Below are 7,393 nucleotides of genomic sequence, written 5' to 3'. Positions count from 1 at the left end.
TTAAAATTTCTTTTAATAAAAAGTAAAATTCAAATGTATGCGAAAATGTTTGTCTCAATACGTGGGCCTTGCCAAAAAATTGAAAATAGAAATGACTGAAATATCATTAATTAGAATGAATCTCCAGTTTTCCCAAACCGTGCCTCTAACGATAATGAGAGGGAGATTGTATACCAGCAGGAAGGTGATAATGAGCCGATGGCTACTTAGGGGTACAAACGAGATCAGGGTTCATGAGACACAAGTAATAAGTGATGACTAATTCTCCCTGCAAGCAACCAAGGAATATTCCAAGTCAAGTAGTTATGCAAATAGGAAAAAAATAAAGATCTGTACAAATGTTACTTATAAGGTCTGATGTTTCCCAATGTGTTTTTTACGTACACTCACTTCTGTTTGCTATTATTCCCCAAATTTGACTGAAACACCTCTACAGTGATAAGCTGCTACTTTCCTTTCCTTTCTTATAATGTCAACATTTTAAGTGAAGAAAAAAAGGCCATAGAAACATAGCAAGCAAAACATTCTATAATTTTATGAAGCCCATTGATAGGAATCAAGACAAGGTAAGGGATAAGATAGCATCTCTGTGTAGGACTAAATCTACCCTCCCTATAACATTTCCTGTGTGTGAATTTGTGTAACAGATTTCTCTGTGTATTTTCTCATCTAGGAAGTCACAGTGATAATTGTATACAACTCAGGTTTGTGTGAGAATTATGAGTGCAAATGCATGGAAAATTCTCGGTAGTGTCATGCTCAAGAAAATATCTCCTATTTTGATTGTTATATTTACCATAAATAATATGCTTATTGATTTTCTTACTACTGTTTTGCTTTTGAAGTTAAACTATGGAGTAAGGCCAACATGATAGATAAAATAAGATCCAATAATATCATCGGTTTATTACAGTAAACTTCTTTAATAAATTCTATGGTCACAAAGGTTATGGTTTCCACTGTAACTGAGCCATTCTGGTGTACTTATTACAAGCAACACTAATTGAAATATTTAAAATAATCACAAGAAATCTGTAACGGATGCTTCAGATGGAAGGATTCTCAGGGATATTTGTTCCCAAGCTGTATGTTAAATATTTAGGGTTTCAAGGTCAATACTTCATCGAAAGAAGTTTGGGAGAAAAGAATATATGAAAAACTTACTCTGGAGACTTATATGTGGGATAATATCACCTGGAGATTCTCCTAGTGTAAATGATCTTTTCCCACACTCTTTTATTTTTTTTACTGCTTCTATGTTTCTGGGATAAATGGAAATTTATTGTTGACACCAACAATTAACATCATGATGATATTGCCTGGAAGAAACTAATGTAGAAGCTTGATAGGAAAAAAAAAATGATGCTGGCAATATATGGGCTGACAAGGTACAGAACTGTATGTGAAGTAATAGTTATAAAGAATTTAAATAGTAATACATAATGCATGGGGAAAAATTATGTAAATCTTATCATATTTGCTATTTCCCTATAAAGGTATTCAATATCTTTTTTTATTTTTATTTTTTTACGTTTATTTATTTTTGATAGAGAGTGACAGAGCACAAGTTGGGGAGGGGCAGAGAGAGAGGGAGACACAGAATCCAAAACAGGCTCCAGGCTCAGAGCTGTCAACACAGAGCCCCACGCAGGGCTCAAACCCACAAACCGCGAGATCATGACCTGAGCCTAAGTTGGACGCTTAACTGACTGAGCCACCCAGGCGCCCCAAAAGTATTCAATATCTTATTTGATGATTCCAATTGATAAATTAGGTGTGGTTCAAATAAAAGTGAGTTTGACTTTGGGAAGATAGGCACTTGCATGGTACAATGTAAGAAAATGTGGTTGCCAAAAGAAAAATGCCGAGCAGCCATATCAGTCAAGCTACAGTTAACATGGATTTATCTCTCACATTTTGATTCTGCATGTTTTCTATTGATGTATTTAGTATTCATGCAGAGACCTTGAAAAATGATTCATTTTTGCTGATGGATGTAGGGGGTGGAACTGCATCATTGCACAGAAAATGCATTAACTGATATGATAACATAGTCGTAAATGTAATAGGATTCATTACTACCAAGGAGTAGCACTGTGATGCCTATAAACTTTTCCCCTGATTTTATAATGTGTACCAAATAGAAATTCCACCAAGATTTTAAGCCTATAGGGGTTTACGTTATAGTCAGTAAATAAACTGAAATTAATCATCTTAAATGCAGAGAATTAGTTTTGTTCTACAGAATATATTTTTTGTATGATTAAGATGGGAAACAAAGCAAAGTGTATGTATATATAAACACATACATCTATTAACTACCTATAGCCAAACACCCATACGATATTTTGTTTGGCTCACAATTGTTAATGTTCCGTTGGGAAACTCTGCCCTACATTAAGAACCTATGATCAGCTACATTTCAAAGGATTCTCTAGAGAAAAAGATTATATATATATCTTTATATTATATTAATTATGTTATATTATATTATATTATATTATATTATATTATATATGTATATATTATATATACATCATATATACATATATCATATGTATATCATATATATCAATAAACACATATCAATATGTATCAATGCATTTCATCATATACCAATTTCTATGTCTATCCATCATCTATCTATCAATTGTCTATCTATCTATCATCTGTCTATACTGAGAGAGAGAGAGGGAGGGAGTGAGAGAAAGACTTCTTATGAGAAATCATCTCATGTGATTACTGAAGCTGAGAACTCCCACCATCTTCAAGTGTACAAGCTAAAGACCCCGGAAAGCCAATGATAATTATTAAAAATAATTCAGCCCGAGCATGAAAGCCTGAGAACCAGGAGAGCCAATGGCATGAATCCCATTCTAAGGACTGGAGAAGATGAGAGACGATATTCCAGATCAATCAGTGAGGCAGGAAAAGAGAGATGGATTTCTCCTTCCTTGTTATTTTTTGTAGTTAGGCCTTCAACAGATTAGTTGAGGTCCCTTCCACGTACTGGGGATGGCATGCTACTTTACTAAATTCACTGATCCAAACCCTAATCTCATCCAGAAAAAAAGTCATAGACACACCCAGAAATAATGGTATTCTGGGCACCCCAAGGCCAGTCTTATCAGACATAAAACCAACTGCCATACCAGCTATACTAATCTCTAGAAGATTAAAGAATTCGTAGACTCCCCCACATTTTGATCTCACATCTTGGCTTATACATGACTTCTTCCATAAAGATTTTCTTTTTTCCTTGAAATTTTACTATTTATTCATCAATCCTACATTATTCCATAGGCGTTATGAGATATTATCTTGATTTTACTCTATTTTGTTTTCCTGCTTGCTTATCTGTATTATCCGAGAGCATGCAAGCCCATTGGTGGAAACAGTGAGTACGAAAATGATGACAGCTAACATTTGCTGACAGGTTACTTTGTGCATATCATCATTCAATAATCTTACACTAAAACATGTTACAAAAGGATAACTTGGATTTCTATTCAGATCTAATATTTACTCTTACACCTTTAATGGATTCCGATTTTCACATAGTGTTAGGGTTTGTCAATTCTACTTGATAGAATCTTTACATCCTTCTATTGTGTTGTAATGTTACCAGACTCCAAAAGAAAGTATTTCAAACCAGCAATTTAGGAATTTTCACCAATTCTTGAATAGGTCAAAAGATCTTTTTATTTATTTATTTTTCATTTTTATTCTTTTTGGCTGGGTACAGTATACTTTATTGATGGTACAAGACAAGGTAGGGCCCCCCAAGCCCCTCCACTTCTGCAAGGGGTCTGATATGGAAACTGTTTTAGAGATCACAAGACTCACAGTGTTGGGGGATGAGTTAGGGAAGGACACCTCAGCAGCTAAGGGCCTCTCTCTTCACCTTGCTCTCGCTGAGGCTGGTGGTCTAGGGGGCTCTTACTCCTTGGAAGTCATATGGACCATATGGTCTACCACCTGGTTGCTGTAGCAAAATTCATTGTCATATCAGGAAATGGACCTGACACAGTGGTCACTGAGAGCAATGCCAGAACCAGGATCAAAGGTGGAAGAGTGGATGTTGCTGTTAAAGTCACAAGAGACAACCTGGTCCTCAGCAGAGCCCAGCATGCCCTTGAGGGGGCCTTCTGATGCCTGCTTCACCACCTTCTTGATGTCATTGTATTGGCAGCTTTCTCCAGGTGGTAGGTCAGATCCATGACTGACATGACGGGGTGGGGACATGGAAGACCATGTCATTGAGTTTCCCATTCAGCTCAGGGATGACCTTGCCTATAGGTTTAGAGACACCAGTAGAAGTTGGGATGATGTTCTGGGTAGCCCCTCAGCCATCAATCCACAGCTTCTTAGAGGGACCATCTGAGGGTCTTCTGGATGGCAGTGATCGCATGGACTGTGGTCATGAGTCCCTCTACCATGCCAAAATTGTCATGGATGACCTTAGCCAGAAGGACCAAGCAGTTGGTGGTGCAGGATGCATACTGACCATTCTTGAGGGTGTTCTGATACTTCTCATGGTTCACACCCATCACAAACATGGGGGCATCAGCAAAAGGGGCAGAGATGATGACCCATTGGGCCCCACCCTTCAAGTGAGCCCCAGGCTTCTCCCTGGTGGTGAAGACCCCAGTAGACTCCACAGGATGTTCAGCGCCAATGTCACCCCATATGGTGTTGGTGGAATGTTGCTCCTGGCAGACAAAGATGGGCTTCATTGATGATAGATTTCCTATTTTCAGCCTTGACTGTGCCTTTGAATTTGCTGTGGGTGGAATCATACCAGAACCTATGTACCATGTAGGTGAGGTCAATGAAGGGGTCATTGATGATGACAATATCCCCTTTGCCAGAGTTAAAAGCAGTCCTGGTGACTAGGGACCCAATATGGCTGAATCCATTTACTCCAACCTTCACTATTGTGTCTCAGGGACACGGCTGGCACTGCACCAGGAGATGCAGCTATCTGTCCAACTGGGAAGGGTGCAGAGCCAGAAGATCTTTTTAAATAGCCCTTCAGGACTCCTGGGTGGCTCAGTCATTAAGTATATGACTTTGGCTGAGGTCATGATCTCACAGTTTGTGAGTTCGAGTCCCACATCGGGTGAGCATGAGCCCCGCTTTGGGAAAAACATGAGTCCAGTGTGGGCCCCGCCTCTCTTTCTCTCTCTCTCTCTGTCCTCACTCACTTGCACCCTCTCTCTCAAAAAAAAAAAAAAAATTAGCCCTTCAAATGCAAGTCTCTAATCTGCTGGATAGCACTAATTTTATTTAATTAAAAAAAATTATAAATCTCTTTAAAATTGTAGTCTTAATTACTTGCTTTAGAATCATCTCCCTATTTATTGTGCAGAATTTCCTTCTACAATTATTCCCCCAATTTTCCTGAATTGTACTTCTTACTGCAGTAGCACAGGCATATTGAGGTTAAACAAAGTTTTTGTTTGTGTGTATTTTCACCTAGAGAGATAGTTTTTCTGGGTATGCAATTCAGAGAAGATATTTAATTCATCACAACACATAAAGATATTATATTACCATCTTCTGGCTTTTTGCTTGCTTCTTGTTGAGAAAACTGTCTTTCTAAATGTCTTGTCTTTGTAACTGTTCTCTTTTTCCTCTGGTGGCTTTTTAGGCCTTAAAATTTTGTCTTCAGTGTTTGCCCTGTTAATAAAATGTGTCTAGTTGTACATTTTGTTTATTTTAATTCAAAAATTTCATGCCTTCTGGATCTGGTCTTCTTCAGTTCTGAAAATTGTTATCCATTTCTTTCTCCCATACTGTGTCTCTCCAATTTTTTCTATTCACTCTCTCCTTAAATCCATTTTTTTTTAATTTTGCACATTAGACTTTCATTTCCTGACCTACTTTTGATTCTGGGAGTTTCCTTTATGGGAGTTGTATTTGTAAGAAGTATCTCAGGATCAGTTCTCCAACTCTGCAGACCTCAGGGCTGGTTTAGTTTTTTGCCCCATAAAAATTCTCCAAACCAATTGCTTTCTTTTAACAATAGCCATGGGTTTTTCTTTCATCTACTGTTTGTTTATACTACTCTTGTGTGTGTGTGTGTGTGTGTGTGTGTGTGTGTGTGTGTGCGCACTCACGCTCATAGGAAGCAGTTCCTTTGCAGATTTCTCTTTCTTTTCTTTGAATTTCAAAATCATAGAAAATAATATTTGGTATAATTTATCTGTCAGTAGATGGAGGGGGCAGGTGGATATTTCAGATTTTCAAATTTTCCATTCTGTCACAATCAGTGTGCAGCTACAAAATTCGGCATTTGTTGTGGTGCTGACTGTGCTTTATCAGTGGTTTGAACCCCAGTAAGATACAGAGGTCTCGATGCATGTGAGAGTTTAACACATTAGTTGAGATGAATAAATAAATGAATGAATGAGCAAGGGAGCACAACTCTTTCTAGTAATATTTTCATATACATAATTTGTGGAGGTTTTTGTTTACATAGAAAAATAATTGATTAATTTTACATAAATTTTTAAATATACAGACCACAACATCTGGTGATTTCACAGGTTCATTGGTGATAATTAATATTTTCCATTCTGTACCCATTTTACAATCCACCGGAAATATTCGAATTGTTGGCACTATAAATAGATTATATGGATGGAGTTGCTTATCAAAAACTTCCTTATAAATCTACACTTCGCTCAAATGAAACAAGACTGAAAGCTGAGAGAATACTGAGGTGATTTTTCATAAATCCCTGAAACTTATTTCTTACAACGTCTATTGATTTCTGCCATAGACTGTCTTAAAATATCTCTTTATGAGAAATATCTGGGACTTTTTCCATAGCTGTCCACAGTAAATAATTTTTTTTAATATTTCAGGTTGTGGGGCATTGTTGGACTCCATTTCAATGCAACTCTTTGTTCCAAAATTTTATAATCATTTTTTATTAAAATGAGATCTGGCATTTATCTTTCACTAGGGGATAGCAATGTTACTGTCAGCGTGTCTCCATGCATTTCAGACACAGCTTCTCATTAAGGAGCGATATTCCTCTTTTAGTATCTGCACTGAGATATCTGAACATAAATGGACACCTAGTGTGACACAGTACATTTGTTTAAGTCAAACTAGAGAAAACTCTTTCACTTGAGAAAAGCAAAAATATTTCCCTCATACTCCTTTAAAACAACAATAAAAAAGGAGATGAATTATATTTGTAAAGTTCTCTGGGAAGTTTGTTTCCAATTACTCATCCCTACTTATAAATTGAGCGTATTTTTATTCGCTTTATTGTTTAATTTAACGGAAAAACATATAAACACTTCAGCATAATGAAATTTGCAATTATTCTTCTAGCAGATATTTTGCATGTACTGCTTTAACAATGCTTTTCAGTGAG

General features: G+C 36.8%; 1 pseudogene; it reads right to left on the bottom strand.

Annotated features, from left to right (window-relative positions):
* Window positions 1–3,800: 3,800 nt before the first annotated feature.
* On the bottom strand, window positions 3,801–4,833 carry LOC122203740 (annotated as a pseudogene).
* Between the last annotated feature and the right edge of the window lie 2,560 nt (window positions 4,834–7,393).

Source organism: Panthera leo, chromosome D3 (assembly GCF_018350215.1).
Source record: "Panthera leo isolate Ple1 chromosome D3, P.leo_Ple1_pat1.1, whole genome shotgun sequence".
Lineage (NCBI taxonomy): Eukaryota > Metazoa > Chordata > Mammalia > Carnivora > Felidae > Panthera > Panthera leo.
The sequence above is the reverse complement of the archived record's forward strand: the minus strand, read 5'-3'. Positions and strand labels throughout refer to the sequence as shown.